The sequence below is a fragment of the Colias croceus genome, chromosome 3, assembly GCF_905220415.1.
Source record: "Colias croceus chromosome 3, ilColCroc2.1".
NCBI classification, from domain to species: Eukaryota; Metazoa; Arthropoda; class Insecta; order Lepidoptera; family Pieridae; genus Colias; species Colias croceus.
This window is the reverse complement of record NC_059539.1, coordinates 5,023,294-5,040,862: the sequence shown is the minus strand read 5'-3', so window position 1 is coordinate 5,040,862 and position 17,569 is coordinate 5,023,294. Positions and strand designations below refer to the sequence as shown.

Genomic DNA, 17,569 nt, shown 5'->3' with positions numbered 1-17,569 from the left:
GTATTTTACTAGATTTTATTATCGGGAACGAGTAATTTTCCCTGTACAAACACTCTGCTTTGTTCATTCGAGGGCTCCAGCGCGCGCTAAATTTGAATTCATGTTACGAACGAGCTACATAAACCAATTACTGAGCAGAACCAAGCCAATGGCGGACGGCGCGGCACGCGGAGAATCGATAATTCACAATATGCCCGCTAGAGGGCAACCCTGTCGACGCTAGTGCGCGCCCACACCACTCCTCCACGTTGCGCAGCCGTTCATATAACTTTGTATGAACGTCAAAGTTTTGCAAAACCGCCATTTCAATTTAAAAGTATTATTTACTTCAATAATTAATAGTAAAATATGTTTTAAAATTATTGTGTTATTATATTAAACATAAATCTACATAATTTTATATTTTTCTATAACAAAATCATTAATGTAAATTATGTAAAGTTAAAAGAAAAAAATTACAATACTAACACACTTTATATCTAAACTTCGCTGCATATTTAATTTTGTTAACTGTTTCTAAAATTACACATTTTCCATAAAATATAACTTGACAGACGTCTTGACAATGTTACAAGGAGCATGCGCTCGTAGTCAGCTGCTGCTTAGCTTGTGGTTTCGTATCGCGCTTCTTGCCCGCTTTCAATGTTTTCCGTTTTATTTTGTTATTTCTGTGATGTAAACCAATTTTTTAAATAAATTTTATTTAATAACCTTTTAGTGAAAGATATTGTGCGTTGTTATAGTGGTGCTTGCTGCAAAACATCAGATACAACAAGGTAAACGCCTTTGTATTTTTGTTTGTCGTGGACATAACCTCTGAAACGTGACGTATTCGCTATTATTTTGTGTGTAAGTTATAATATCTTAATATGGAGGCACACAATAATGTATAGAGGTCAAGTGTACGTTAACGCCTTTTTAATGTATGGTCATTTTAGTGCGAGATTCTATAAACTGTTTAGTGAAACATGTCATGTTACAAGGATGGTAATAAACGAAATTATCAATAAACTTACACCATGAAGCGATTTATGTTCTTTTGAAGCATGAACCCACAAGATTTGACCAATATTTAGTGCAAAGTAATTCATTTTTCTTGGTTGAATCGTAATGAGTTATAATGTTGATATCTAGTGAATCACCATGACAATGCTTGCTTGATAAAACAATGGCATTGTCCGAGAATCCTATAGGGGGCGCTAGTGGTCACATTGCAGTTCAACTTCTACGAATAGTTGCCGAATGAATTTTGGAGATTTTTTACTAAGCAACTAGGTATATTACTTGCATGTGTCGTTTTAAGTTTTAGTTAAATTGAATATTACCTATTTATAGCATGTAAAAAGATATTTAACTTAGGTAGGTATGAATGAATTTTCGTAATTTGTAATTTTTTCGCCATTTTCACATGATAACTACATACCTAGGTAAGTACCTAATTTCAACTCATTTATTGATAAGAGGTACATGAGTAAAGCAGGCAGGTACCTATGACCTACATGCATCAATAAATTATTCATCTTTTAAATCTGATTGTTAAATTAATATCAGTACTAGGTACTTATAACACAATTATTATAATTATATACCTAAGTACAACGCGTACATTAAACATATTAGGTACACATTTTAATTTGTGATTTCTGTTTTTTTTTATCAACTTCACACGTCACTAAAATACCTAGGTAGGTACCTAAAAACTTTTTTGGATGCGCCCGCGCAGTATTTTTGCGACTTGCAGTCTCTTTCACCGAAGCTTCACTAAATCTCTGAAGTTAGTAAAAACACTGCAAAAAAAGTTTTATATTTAAGTAATAATTGTTTTGCTTAAATGTATGAATATATTTTATACTAGCTTCCGCCCGCGACTCCGTCCGCGCGGAAAAATTAAGAAAAATTACGATTTATTTTTTTTCTACGTATTTTTTCGGGATAAAAAGTATCCTATTTTATGCCCAGGATAATAAGGTATACCAATACCAAGTTTCATCGAAATCGAACCGTTAGTTTTCACGTGATGCCTGAACATACAGACAGACAGACAGACGGACAGACAAAAATTTTTTTAATCACATATTTGGGTTTGGTATCGATCCAGTAACACCCCCTGCTATTTATTTTTTCAATATTTTCAATGTACAGAATTGACCCTTCTACAGATTTATTATATTATATATTGTATAGATTATTTTATATTATGATGACTTGACTATGTTACACATTTATGATTATACAATTTTGGCATGCAGATGTTAAATCATCTTCGCGTAAGCCACAATTATTAAACTAAAATAAATATAGCTAATCGCAGAGGTACTAGGTATGTACATACACAATTACGGTAATTAAAAGTAGGTACAAAGAACTTTTTCTTTCAAGCAGCTGATTAAAAAATATAAATAGGTACTTAGGTAGCGTGAACAGATTTTTTTTTATATCAGGTAAAATAATATAATATGACTGAGTCACGTGTATAATTCGTAAGAATTTTTATCAATTTATATACAGATATAGTATGTAGGTATAAGTTATATAATATTATCTTTTTAAATTGCTTGAAAAACATTATTTATAAATCAATCAAAAAGTTTTTTTTTTTTTTTGGGAATAGTTATTAGTAGTTATATTAAAAAAACACGACATCTTAGATAATTAAAATAAAAATATTGTTATAGTAAACAAATAGTTAATATTGTTATATTAAAAATAATTTATTGCGTTATGCCAATAGTCGTAGAACAAAATATGTTGTTACTTATGATGTTAGCTATCTTTTCCTGCGAGATTGCTGGTATTTTACAAGTAACTCTGTATAGCCTATAGCCTTCCTCGATAAATGGGCTATCTAACACCGAAATAATTTTTCAAATCGGACCAGTCGTTCCCGAGATTAGCGCGTTCAAACAAACAAACATACAAACAAACTCTTCAGCTTTATAATATTAGTATAGATTACAACCTATTTGAAAAAAAAAACATCATCAGATTGATAATAAATTTTTTTTGGAGATTCAATTTAAATTGGCACTAAAATCTCGGCATAAAAAGATGTTGCCATGTGTTGAATATTTTTAATTAATTAATCTACCTTATCCAATATCATATTGAAAATGATGTAGCATTTTCCCCCAAATAAACATATTGAACGTTAAATCCGACGATAATTTCGCAAACACGGTATTTAACTATTATATGAATACGTTAAGTGCTCGTGAATGATTGCATAACGTTTGCAAATGTCGACTTTTGTCGAAAATGTCCGTCTCGTCAGCCATATTCCGTTTAATGTCGCAATATTGTGAGCGTCGGCGGGCGGCCGCGGCCGGTCGCATGCATTTACATACATTAATGTAGACTACATGCATGCAACTCGGCCTGAATGTGTGTGCGTTGCGAATTAAGTGTAATTGAGCCATTCGGACAGTGGCGAGCCGCGCTCCACTACCTCCGTACTTTGTTTGGCTACTGGGACTCACTCATTATGCTCATCTTCATCTAAAACTTAACATAATGTTATGCCATTTGTTTTAATAATATTTGCTTGAGCAATGAGATCATGCGCTATCTTGTGTACTCATGATGATTTCGGTAGCACAACCTTCCTATAATTGAACAAATGAATACTTTAATTTTATTTTCTGAAATTTATTTTCGGATCTAATTCGGATACATCGGTATGCATATGTAAATATCTGATTTCATTAAAAAATATAATATCTTAATATTTATCCAAGCGCGGCGCTGCTACCCTTGAGTGTAACCGGTATTTCCACCCACCAATGCAACAAAAGTGTTTAGTTACAAATGAACCTTGTAAAAAAACATTGTATTTTAATTAAGAAAACCGATTTAACTGTAAAAACAATGATATAACCAAGATGTAGCTAGAATATTCATCTTCACCCCTTCGTCGGGAACAAACAGGGTCGTCGGAATTTTGTTATTAGCGTAAGGGTAGCAGTGTTCCCGCACACCTGACTGATTGATAGTACTTCTTTGCACCTCGGGTCGAGCTTGTAATCGAGCCATTAATAAACTTTACTACCCTAACTCTATCTTGCGGACTTTACTTAATGGGCAGGCAAATGGCGCGATATCTGTCGTTAGTTTTATATTTAAGCGACACTTCATTTAGTTGTATAAATTCTTCCATGGATCTATGCGGTGGCAGCTTTCAGAGTTCATATAATGGTGAATATTAGTTTTACAATATTTTAGACACTTTATGAAATTATATTTTAAATATATAACACATATAAATGAGGATGTATGGAAATTGCTAGTAGCCGTGACATTTTCAACATCCTTGGTTCTGTCTAGTATAGGTAGGTTTGCGTAGAAATTAAATATTTGAATATATACATAATATTTAAAGTATAGTAAGGGTTGAAATTGAAGGAAGATTAATTTATAGGCACATTACTGACAATAAATGGAGACGAGAATTATTTTATTTGGTTTCCAAATTATCTGACAGTGGGTCGAGCTAATGTCACTCGACGCTTGACAAAGCGACTGTTGGCACGGAGAGGCTTTGCTCGCAGCTATGTAAACAAAGAGGGTAAAAAGGTTGAAAACAAAAAGTAATAAAAGTTTTATTTATTCTCCAGTTTATTCTATGAAAAGAGGAATTACAACTTTTATGAATACGTCATATTTTAAACGTAGCATCACCGTCTGTTGAATCAATTACATAGGCATTGTCTTTTTAACGTGTAAATAAGCGCTGTTATAAATAAAGCTATCTTAATTTTTAAAACATATTCTATGGCATAGTACGTCTACTGCAAAAGAATGTACGCTATAGTGGGTATATCTTATGGCTTGGAGCTGATCGGGCGATGCCTTCCGCCCTTCGTGATTGAAAATTGACATTGAGCGTAGGGCGGCGCCAGGTACGAGTCTCGCTCTATTTTTGACCCCGCAGACTATCGCGTGGGGCGATCGACCTTGTACAACTTACCATTTTAAAGGTACACGTAATGTGCTCACTAAAAAATAAACAAAGAAAGCTTTCATTCGCATATCGTGACAAATTAGCGTAGTGTCAACCTTAATTAAAATACAAATATTTATAAATTAAAAAATAACTAACTTGCTGGGGTGAAGAAGTGTTAATTCTGACTACAAAAGTTTAAACAATCATATGTGCTCGATCTTATCGTGTACATTTTATAACTTCATTATATTATGTAAGTACACAGCACGCGTAGTTCAGACAAAATTTTAATTTAATTAACACCTACGAGTACGGGTGTTTTTATCAGAAGACAAGTTTTCCATAGACGCGGTCGAGTGACACTCGAATTAGGTCAATAGCAACACAAAAGGTGTGGCATCAGATAAGCGACGTAGGTATCCCGTTCTACAAAGCCCTGAAATTCGCCTCATTTAGTAACGTGAATTATGTATCTATTTTTTTGTAACAAAGCCAACGTATAGGTAATCATTAGGCGATGTTTACTCGCCACCCTTTAATGTGTTTGCTTTCTCAACAATTTCATACCACGCCTGTGTGTATCGTTGCCGTTTTGCCTTCACGATTAGGGTCGCTTTCAGCTTCATATTTATTAAAGAGTGAGTCTCGAGACCTTTCGTTTGTACGTATAAAATAGTACAATGTATGGCTAAAATTTTTGTTTTCCATTCGAACAGATTGGTGGAAATATGAGATCATCTTTTTATATGTATAGTACTCTACAGACGGTTGTGGATCGTATTTGAGACAAGTAAGATAATTTCAGAATTTTTGGCGAACAATCAGCAGGATCATTTTAAAAAGATTTAAATTATGAGACTTAATGCCTAATGGTATTCTGAATGCAGCGTATATTAAATTTAATAACCATTATTTCCTTTAACATAGGTACTTTCCTAGAAGCTATCACACTAAATTATATTTGGCCATAAACAATTTTATTTAGATCAATTAGCGAGTCATGGAGGCACAAACAAGCACACAATTCACATTATATATTTTAACGTGCAAAACGAAAGGCAATTAGTTTGAACTAATTTATTCGACTTCTGTTCCATGACGTGTTATAACACCTGTATAGAAAAACTTATTGAGTCAGACGACGACTGGCGCGGGCGCGGTGGTGTAATGTTTACCAACACGATTATCTAACACGGCGCAATTTACTGTTTCTTATTGTATTTAGACATACATCCGTGTGGATATGCTAATAATACCGAGGCAACGTTAATAGATCTAATTTCCCAACATGTAATACATCCAAACCCAGGAGATTCAATAGATGTTTTTTTTTTGTTTTAATACTTATTCGAAGAACTTTTTATATATTATGTAGTTCGTATGGCCGGTTATTGTTTTCATTTTCTCTAATATGAAACAATAGCTGTCCTCAACATTTGGAAAAGTTTGCGCGGCATATTCAGTAAATAGTTTTATTCGGAGCCATTTTGACTTTTATTTTATTTTTCGTTTATTTTCCCTTGCGCGGCCGTAAAACGTACCTGGGCTCGCTCGCGGGGATAACGGAGCCGGCTCACGAAAAATTTATTGAGACCTTTTCGCCCGGGCTCCATCGACAGACATTGCGAAGGCGAAAGTTATGAATGACACATGTTTTGAAATATTACCTGCACTGAACTGCTTTCCCAGAAGAAAATTTCATAGGATGAGAAGTTTATTTGTCGTGAAATATGTGGGAGTTTTATGGGAGCGGGTGACTTTTACAATGCTATGGATCAAGCAATTTTCTCTCTCCTCGGTCTGTATTGCATGGTAATAAGCCCTTAGATATACCGATGAATAAAAATATGAGGTGCGACAAATTGGATGAAGAAACTTTGTTATTCGATCTTTTAGTATCTACCTAACAACGTTTTATAGATGACACAGAAAAAGTTATGATCTCATTGTTAGCTATAAATTTTCCCCCCAATCGCGTTTCGTTCGAGTAAAAGTATTTTATCCGGAATGTATATTATTTGTGTATCAGTTAAAAAAGAAGATCAATTTATTTTTAAACAGACTTACAAATTATTTGGTTTGAGTTATATTCCTCCTTCAAAACTTTGTAAAAATATTTAGAAAAATCGCGATTCTCGATTCGCAACTGAAAAACAATCAAACAGGTATAAGACAAATTTCAGTACAAGGAGCATTTAACTAGGCGTATTTGACTGTATGATCCTGTAATTGGATTTTACTTCAGCCGAACGGGCAAATACTACGCTTCAGTGATCGTAGTCATCCTGACTCGGACATCTGTCCGACACATGCTTTCACTCCTGACGTCTATTCACTTCGATCGGCCAAAGCAATCTCTAATGCGTCTATAGAAATATGTGAGAAAAACTGAGGGTATGTGTTTGGCGATAATAATTTATCACACATGTAACTCGCCTAAGGGCTTTCGTTCACAATTCGAGCGCCATCTCCACAATACCATGTTTTCGCCAAGCTAAATTAGCGCCAACGCACGTCCTTCCGCCTCTGTTTAATTCGCACCCTAAGGGACATACATACAATGAAAAAAATTGTTTGTGAACGCGGCCAGGTTTTTGCCAATTATGGAAATTCGAGGACAACATGCTACCTGCCGTTATGTGGACATATCCAGTTCGCTATTCTCTCGGGGCAGTACTACCGCTTGCGAGTTTGTTCCTGTTTCACTTGTAGAGAAAGTTACTAATTTCACTTTTGCTACAAGTTTTATCGTTAGTTAATGCCGCTTGTCCCTTATGAATTTTCTTTCTATAACACTTTTCACAGTGTCATTACTTATTGTGCAGTTTACAATAACTACTTGTGTAATGTGTTAAATATGCTACATTTAGGTTACTTGTAGGTAATACTATTGATTCATTTATTTTTCTAGTCATCAATATAAGTTGTATTTTTAAGTGTTTAAACAAATGGAAATTCAGAATCATGTCATGTCTGCACATTTTCGCATAATATGAGTCCTGTATTAGCTTAAACATTCATACGTTTTTACGTGCGTTGATTAGAATAAGTATTACAAGCAATAATGAGTTGTGTATAATGCAACAAACAAAACATTTCATAAGTAAATAATTATAAAGCTTTTGGTGCACACATAGATGACAATCGTGTTTTTCCCGCCGCCATTGCGTTGTGAGTCACCGACGATCAGCGCGTTCGCGGAACTCAACCCTCCAATGGGGGTGAGTTCGCTAATGACGGTCCGACAACCATGCGCCGCCGTCCAATATGCAACCAATGTATCGCGCGAAACTATACCCTCCAAACTATAACGTTTAAACTCTTAATTCCACGGCCCTCATTCCATTTTGCAATTCTGTGCGTGTTTATATGCAGCCTTTCAATCGGCACTGTTATTTTGATAAATATGCATGAACTAGTGAAACCGGCAGAGTAGGTAACATAAAACGCCATCGTGAAAATTTAATATCATTTCCTGGTAGTCGCGTAATGACTCATATCCGTCGAAGGGTTAATTTTTTTGCGATATCGCAACAACAAATCTTCAGTATTCCATAATGATTTTTATTGTGCTTTCGGAGGGAAAATTTCGCCCTACAGCTCTTTACTATTAATTATGTCATTATAACTTCCGATAACATAATTATACCATGTTTGTTTCTAACCGACGTCATTAATTTGCAATATAAAAATCGATCCTATATGAACTAAAGATTATAAGTATTTGTTAAATAAATGTAAATCCATGTTCATAATGGCAATAACACTTTATATGTATATGCAGATGTCAAATTATGGGTTAAATATGTAAATTGATGGTAACTCGGCTTTAATTCACTTATTATATTGTTATTATTTAAGTCATTTACCTAGTTGAAGCATGGACGTTTATTACCTTATTTACTAATCATTTTGAAAATAATATAATGTTTTAATTATTATAATTGATAGATATTGTATTGTTATAATATTCAACGGCATCAAGAACGGATTGAATTGAATTTGGTTTGCAAATAGAATAGGAAGGTTAGTGCCTTCAGGTCACTCTTCAATACCAATACCAGATTGGATATTATAAATATGATAAGTCAAACCAAAGTGAAGTAAAGCTGTGTCCCAATGTAACTATCAAATATTTGGTCGAAAATAACGCATTATTTGGTATGTTGAAACTTAATTATGATATTTTCACCAACGTTAATTAATACAACATTATAACTCAATCTAAATATATTCAAAAACTAACTGATCGATACTCGTGCGAAAACTGATAGCGAACATTTTAGGTACATTCACTTTTCAAGCTACCTTGGCCCACGCAAGGTAATTCAGTGATATTATAACGCTCTATCCACCAATGACGCCTTCGAAAGTACCTAGTCTTATTCAAGCGGATCCGGTTTGAATGCAACAGTTTAACAATCACGTTTTATTTTTAGTCATGATGTCAAATTATTTCAGCCGAAATACACACTTGTGTATAAATCTATATTCTGTGTAATCATTTTCCATACTATATATTGTGGATGTCATCTTAACCAATACACGATTGAACAAAGGCACTCGTACGTAAACGCATCGCTGAACTTCTATTGTCTATTCTATTTATCCAGCATTTGCCTCAGCACAGCGCTGACTCTGAACCCTTAAAGCTGAATGACGCTTAAAGTTATAATTACAAAAAGGCACCGAGTTTTAATATAGCAAAGCTTGGTATTACAGTCGGCACCCTGGCAACAATATGAGCTCATTTCCTGCTACGTAAAATATGAGAAACATAACAAATAGAGCAATACGACAGTTGTGCGCCACATCACATGCACAGAACTGGTTTACTGCGAGACAATGCTACGAATTGCTATGAAATCGTTCATTACCACGAACATTGGGATTAGTTACGATTGGTCTGATAGTAATCCTTGTTAAGCTCTTTACGTGTACACACTTTTGTTCCGTTTCTCACATTAAAACCCGAGCGAAGATGTATTGATAAATCAGAATAATAGGTATTTGCATACGTTATAAATCTTCAGACTTCGTATAATAATTATTCTGTTAAACATAAACGTGTCTCGAAACACATATTGAGATAGAAATGTAAAATGCTGACGCAATAGTTAGGCATAAACTTTGCGTTAAGATGGCAATTATGAGAATACCTTACGAAGCGAGTTTAAATATGAAAATATAATATATGCTTTAATACGTTTAAAGTTAGAACTTAATTTTTTTCTTGCGGAATGCTTATTAGCAAATGCAATATTGTTTATCGTTGAAATCTGTGTGTTACTTTTAGTATATGGATTAACTTAATTAACTCAATGAATAGAAAGTTTTTATGTGGTATATTATATAATGTATTATGTACATTTATAGTGTTAATGACTCGTCTAACATAAACACCCACAAAGGCATTCCCGAACCCGATCTGGTGTCACTTCACATTGCTGGGCAATAATGATACCATCTGCATTGAAGCTAAGCATAGACAGCAATGTATTGTGTATTGAATCGGTCGGTGGTAGTGTGCGTCAAAGACATTTAGCACGAAAGAGCTCTTTCTCAAACTGGTTTGCAAGTGCACACTTGCATTGCCCGTCCGCACCGGCCCCGAATGCACCCTCTAAAGTCTAGATGATTACATCATCAACACAGTATCAGTTTTAAACATGCTTTTGCAATACTTGCAATTTACGAAACTAGTTTTTGCCTCATTAAAGATTTTAATTTAAACATTTTATTGGTATAGGTATGATAATTAGGTGTCGCTTAATTTAAGCGCATTGATAAATGTGCAAAACTTTGTATATTATGTACTTAATAATTCTAAAAAATTTTAGTAATAATCTCTATAAATGACGACATGTGTATTGTCAAACATGCTACCTTATTTAATAATTATTATGCAAGGAACAATCACGCAGAGCACTTAACTATGTAAAATATTTTGTACAGAATTAATTGTTAAAGTAAAATCCACGGATTGCGCGCAGCCGCTGATGCTGTGGTAAGAGAAAGTGCATTACAAATGCTCTACTTTCCGCTCACACAAATATACAATTCCAATACATGACATAGTTTAAGACGGTACAAATACACCTTAAAATATCAATTATTGCTTTTTCATTATTCACTGTGTCTTAAGAGATATTAATGATTCAAGCGACGGACGGTTACCTTATTTGCATCTAACTGTTATTTTGTTTTAATTCCTTCATATTAAAACAGACTGTGATTCCAGATACTAATACTAATATAAAGTACTGTAGTGGTGTGCGTGGGGCGCCTGAATTCTGCTGCGTGGGCGACATAAGCGCTGAAGTCACTACTTTTATTGCCCTAGACTATACCTATTTTTGTAAAACTTATATTGGTTCATAAACAGGAGGTTCTCGTATTATACATCACGTATTCATCTTATTGCAACATAGTTTAATAGCATTTCGCTATTATTTACTATCCCAGAAATATTCTATTATATTGTGTTAAATACAAATGATATTAAAAAGCAAATTATTGTAATAAATGAAAGTTGAAACAATACATATATTAAGATAGGTACATTAATTTGTCTGCACGTATTATCTAATACAGTTTGTTCTAAAATAACTCCTCGACTAAACCAATTATCGAAAGAATGATCAAATATCGCAAGGTGTTTCGGTTTTAATCTTCCGCGGCACTTGGTCCAGGACAATCTCATCCAATCGGGCAATTTGCATGCGCTACGTGGGCGCGTACCGCCTACCCACGGTTACATGGATCGTAAATTTCGTCCTTTTACTTCCAAGGAGGGATTTTTCCAAAGGAGCAGATGTCTATTTTTCCGTAAAGGGTAAATTATTGGATGTTGCGACATAGGCCGTAAAAACAACCAGAATTCAAAGACCAAAGCCCACTGTGGGCGTTGACCTCTACTGTGTTAGCTAATCTGTTCGAATTCTACTATCTCGCTATTTCTGTGAGAATTTAAGATATGTAAACTGGATATTTTCAATACTAATTAAAAGTAGTACACGTCAAAAAATAATAATGAACAAAGTAACCGGCGCTCACCTGATATGATCAGAAAGTAGATTCGTGATTGTGGCCTGCCTTACTTTCTACTCAAAGAACACGGCTGGTACAAATGGTCTAATATCTATTGTTCCTCACAGACGTTAATTAAGTAACATATGTATCAAGTTTCTCCTCTTTCTTTCGTAAAATGTATTAGTATTAGTGAAGGTTGGATTAATTTGTTTACAAACATTGCAATAAGCAGTCTGAGTCATGCATAAACTGAGTTATCCGCGTTAATTATTGACTCAACTGTACCCACAAATAGGTATCATCATTCCGTACTTATGACATACCATTTTATATAACTGTGAAATATTTATGCAGACAAAACTGGCTGTATTATAATATCGTGTCTGTTTTTTTACAATTTACAATTAAATTAATTTCCTTGTAATTTTTGTCTGACAAAAACAGCGTTTTTTTTAAGAAAGTAATAGTTTTGAGAAAAATTGTGCATCTGAAGATGTGAAATGTAAATCTTTTATCTCTTTTTAAACATAATAAATCTGAAACCTAAGTTTAGCAAAGTGCAAACTCTATGGAATCTTTAAAAAACTAGTACAAGTTAGCCCGCCCTCATTCCACTGTGAACCGTATTCTATTCAAATACACTTTTAGACCAGAACTTGGTACCAAAGCCAGTTTATTCATTGTCTCAATAAAAAACAAAAGGAATTAAGAGCGAGACGAGTTACTCATCCTATTGCTCACTGTGTAATTTCGTCCTATCCAACAACTTAGTATTAGCTTGGGGAATAAACCTATCAATAAATATTTACAGGAACGATGTCAGACGATACGCAACAGTGAACACAATATGATGCGAAAATATTACGCAGTTGACTCATCAGCAATTATACCGCTTAATGTACTTTAAAATTAATTATCAGTTTAAATAAACCAATTATTTTATAAACTTTACATATTTTACCTGTTCCAGTATTTGATGTTAAAAAATATGCTTCTTACAAAAATACATGTCATCAGTAAATATGTGGGAGTTGCCCTTCGAGCTTTTATAAATAGTTACTGTCTGATTTATTTTGATTTCTTTATTTTAATGTTATTATCGTTTAATGCTTATAGGTATATACAGCACGATGCACGATATAGATACACGCTCATGGCACAGAGTGCAGACAACAAACATTTATTTTGCGTATTCCTTTTTAATGTACTATTGAGTACTGATGACAAACAGATTAGTTAGTGTGCATTTAGGGTGAGCCTGTGGTACACTCTAAGTGCCGCCGGACGGATTACGCCTTCGTGTTAGCTCACCGGCAAAGTGGACATTTAGAGATTGTCTCTCTAATGCGCGTTGTGTTCGGCTATCGATCCATGAATCATTGATGAGAGTACAGCAGTGGTGACTGGTGACGGTCGTAATGTTACTAATATTTAAATTATCCAGACTACTAACATCACTTATTACTATGTGGATATGTTTCCCAGTCTTGAAAATCATACTTTTTAATCCTGCCAAAAATGAAGCTACGATCCTACATAGATGAAAATCAAATGTGAGATATAATTATTGTTATTATTTAACCAAGAGTCAATTACCTTTATACTGGGGGCGGCACGTGCGTTCTAGTCATTGAACTTGACTTGTGTAGACTGTAGATAGAAGCACAAAAACAGTGTGATTGTTGTGCAAAATTCAGATGTACTGATGAATAAAATTTAACACATAGGTAATACAAAATCATAACCTATTCATTAAATATTTATAAATAAATTCCACTACTATAATCTAATTTAAGAAATGTAAACCAACAACCAAACTTTACGTTGATGCTTAAGCGCAGCTACCATCTGGAAACACGTGTACGTTGACCTACCTGATAGAAAACAAAATGTACTGGTTGCTTAACAGCCTCATTTATCGATTAACCAAAATTCCGCGCCCATAGGCCATCTTATGTCATTTGGCCGGGAGTCAAGGACGACGTCGCGATCGTCGCCGCGCCAGCCTTATTTGGTGATTGGTGGGCGCCAGTTTTATGACTTTGCCTTTTTTCCTACGCCCCGTTTCCATGTTGGCTTTAGATAATACGTGTTCATTTGTGTGTTTTGGAGTCTAGACGAGGCTTGCCGAACTTATCATCTGATTTAGGCATGTTGGTATGAATAGTTTGCATATGGGATTTTTCGTGTATGATATTTGCAGTCGAGCAATTCTGCGAAGAAAGACAATTCCTTTTTATTAAAATTTCGTTTACTATTAAGTATTAACATCGAATTCCGCCTCCGTCTCAGTTGGTTAGAAAAATTGAACGTGACATTTCAAATGTGGCGCAAAGCTCGACATTAATCTGGCGCGTCACCGTCATCCACGTTTCGCACTGCGCATACTCTTAATCCTAAACAAGATTTCTTTTGGTCCCATGACACAATAAAGTCACATTATCTTCGTCTGCTTATTCAGCAAACTAGCACTATGAAATAATAATCTCCATACTTTACTTTTTGTCAAACATCATCATATACAGCAATTTTTATATTCTTTAATTCAGTTGTTTTTAATGCCTGTTAAATGTTGCTACAATACACAAACAATTTACCTGCATACATGATTTGTAGCAGGTAAAGTATAAAATATCTGCACCAGTATTTGTAGCTGCCACAGTTCACTTAAAATGCCAGCGTGGTTTTTAAATTCGTTCATTTCAGTCGTTTGCAAAAAGACCGTCGTCTCTGTCGCCTAAAGCGTAAACTTTGCACTATATACACGTTGGAACTCCGTGTTAAAAGCTTATTTACGCCTACACTCATTTCACAGATTTTTAAAGTGAGAAGTTTACAATCGTGTGGAAAGGTTAAATAATTAATTGAACGACTTACACTTTCCAGTTCATTTTTTATGGGAGTTGGTGTACTGTACTTACTTTTATAAAAATATAATGTTATCTCAGGATATATCTTACTATTAATATTCTTATTACCTTTCAAACTAAAATATTGACTTAAAGCTTGTACTTAGTAGAAGTAACCTTGAATAAAGCTTTAGTAAAGCTAATCTCTACACCACTGCTTTATATTCGAGTTAACTTAATGTTTTTTTTTGTTATTTGTTTTTACTTGCTGTTGGCTGTTGCTCGCGGTGATGATTGTCTCTTCTTCTTTAAATGAAGTAAAATAATTAACAAAGTTTTTAATGCATCCCTTTCAATTCACATACATCAGTTTATCCTTTTTAACCTAAAGATAATAATGCGTTATAAAGCATAAGGATATTATGTTTATCATGCGCATACAAATCATTTGACAAGACTGCAAAGGGAAAGTGTTGAACATTCTCAATTTTGTTACTGCGATCTTCTACTGAAAAAAATATAAATAACCTTTGCAATTGGATATACTAGGTATATATGTCGTGGTCATATCGTAGATATGATCATTTCATGATATGAGTGGCCATTTCACGAAATGGTCGCATATCGTGAAATGGCCAATTTAGTTTGGCCACATCATGATGTGGTTTGGGCAGATCAATGATAAGAAATCGTTTCACGATATGGCCAATTAACGCACGGTTTTTTCATGAAATGATCAAAATTATTTGATCATATCGTAAAATAGTTACATTAATCGTTGGTAGAGGCGCTGCAAGCTCTGTGTTTATGTGATAAGATGGCGGCCGCTGGCGAAAATTAAATTATTCGCAGTTAAAAACTTCATAATTCGTTTAATAACAATATTATGAAGAAAGTCATAGCAAAGAATTTACGACGAAGAGGTACGAGTACTATGGAAAATTTGGATATCTTATATGTATTTAAGAAAAAATGCGACTTAAATAAAATAATTTAAGAAACTACTACTATATTATTATAATTGTTTGTTTTTTAAAAAGCGATCCGCTTCTGGCACTCGCCGGCCGCTGCCGCGGCACGCTCGCTTTGCTCGCTCGGCTCGTGCGTTGTTTATCAAAGTCTAACCTAACCTAACCTAACTGTTTTCTATTGCAAAAACGATTCGCTTCTGGCATTCGCCGGCCGCTGCCGCGGCACTAACTTAAATGACATTAAACAAGTTTTTAGAATATAGTTATCCTGAAATTTTTTAATATTTTATGGACTCTTCATATTTTATACGATCTGGCCAAATCTGGATGACCAAATCGTGAAACGTTGACGATTTAACGATCTGATCAAACTATGTTGGCCATTTCACGATATGCGACCATTTCGTGAAATGGCCACTCATATCATGAAATGATCAAATCTACGATATGACCACGACATATACACTAGGCAGACAAAACGTGAATATAAGGACAACAAAAAATAAGAAGGCAGCTTTTCTCAAACGGTACAAATAGTAAGCAGTCAAATCGAGCGGATGTTTCATAAGATGCTAATATAAAAAAACATCCATAAAATATATTAGCAACGATTGCGGATGAGCTGCCCACCTAATGATAAAAGAATGAATTCTCATTAAAAGCGGATGTTCTAGTAAAGGACACTATTCAACATAACAAAGCAAATGTTTTGAATCGTTATATCGCGTATTTAATTTTAATCATAATTACAGGTGTATTATAATTGGTATATGCCTACTTTGTCAGTAGCAACGTTGCTCTCATTTACTCGGTTAATATGTATTGTGATAGCGAAACGAATGCCGACCCGTAATAGAGTTTTTAAGCGTAGCTTTTTCGCTTCGCACTGCAAAGGGGATTATGTAACTAGAATAGCGACGTGATTGCACAGTAAACACTACGGGGGCCTCGTACAGATTTATTGTTTTAACTCTCGACAAGGGAATTTTCAACATAAATTAGTAGACAACATTTTCCTTAGAAAATACAAAATTCACATTACAAATTTGTAAATTGAATGAAAATATTTACAAAACAGTCCCTTCTCACTGAAAGCCAATTTAATTAATCTTGCCAACTTTTCGACAAGTCACTGCATCAATGGATTCCACATTCGGCTTCATCAAAGATTGTATTCCGGAGAGAGCTCGCTGTATGCTGAGCGTGATTTTAAATTTCCCTACTTTTAACGGCACAGCGTGAGCTTTGTGATTAATAAAAAGTATTTTTTGTAGAAAAGTAAATTGTTAAATTTCTACTTCATATAGAATATTTGAGTTATACATTTATTTAATGCCTTGCAAAAGTTACTTAAGTTTTAGAATATATTCTTAACAGGAAAAATACGTATGATTTAGCAGGTATATTTAATGCATGTGATTGCTTAGAATTTGTTATCCATATTTTTAATAACAAAAAGATCAATATTTCCGTTTCTAAGTCAAATTAAAGGACATTAATGCCAGGTACTATGTAATATATATATAGTACCTATAAATTAATAAATTTATAGGTACTATGTAAGCAACTATTGCAAGTTAAACATTGCTATAATTTGTCAGCCATATTGGAAAACTTGTAATTGGTTTCGTTTTATATTCGCGTTCAACTATGTTCCCCACTTATTTAATGATCACTTAAATATAAGTTGTAAAGTTGTATAATATGATATATTTCAATTTAATAGTGTTGGTGTATCAATAAAAGCCGTTTCAAACGTTATAATATTTTTTGGCAAA

At 34.1% G+C, this 17,569-nt stretch overlaps 1 protein-coding gene across 6 annotated transcripts in view; it reads left to right on the top strand.

The window, feature by feature from the left end:
* The first annotated feature begins 606 nt into the window (after positions 1-606).
* Positions 607-17,569, top strand: part of LOC123705874 (protein muscleblind) — a 112,139-nt gene continuing 95,176 nt past the window's right edge. For all 6 annotated transcript variants that reach the window (XR_006753346.1, XM_045654951.1, XM_045654950.1 and 3 more), the window contains exon 1: positions 607-776. The gene's annotated coding sequence lies outside the window, so the exon portion shown is untranslated. The remainder of the gene's footprint in view (positions 777-17,569) is intronic.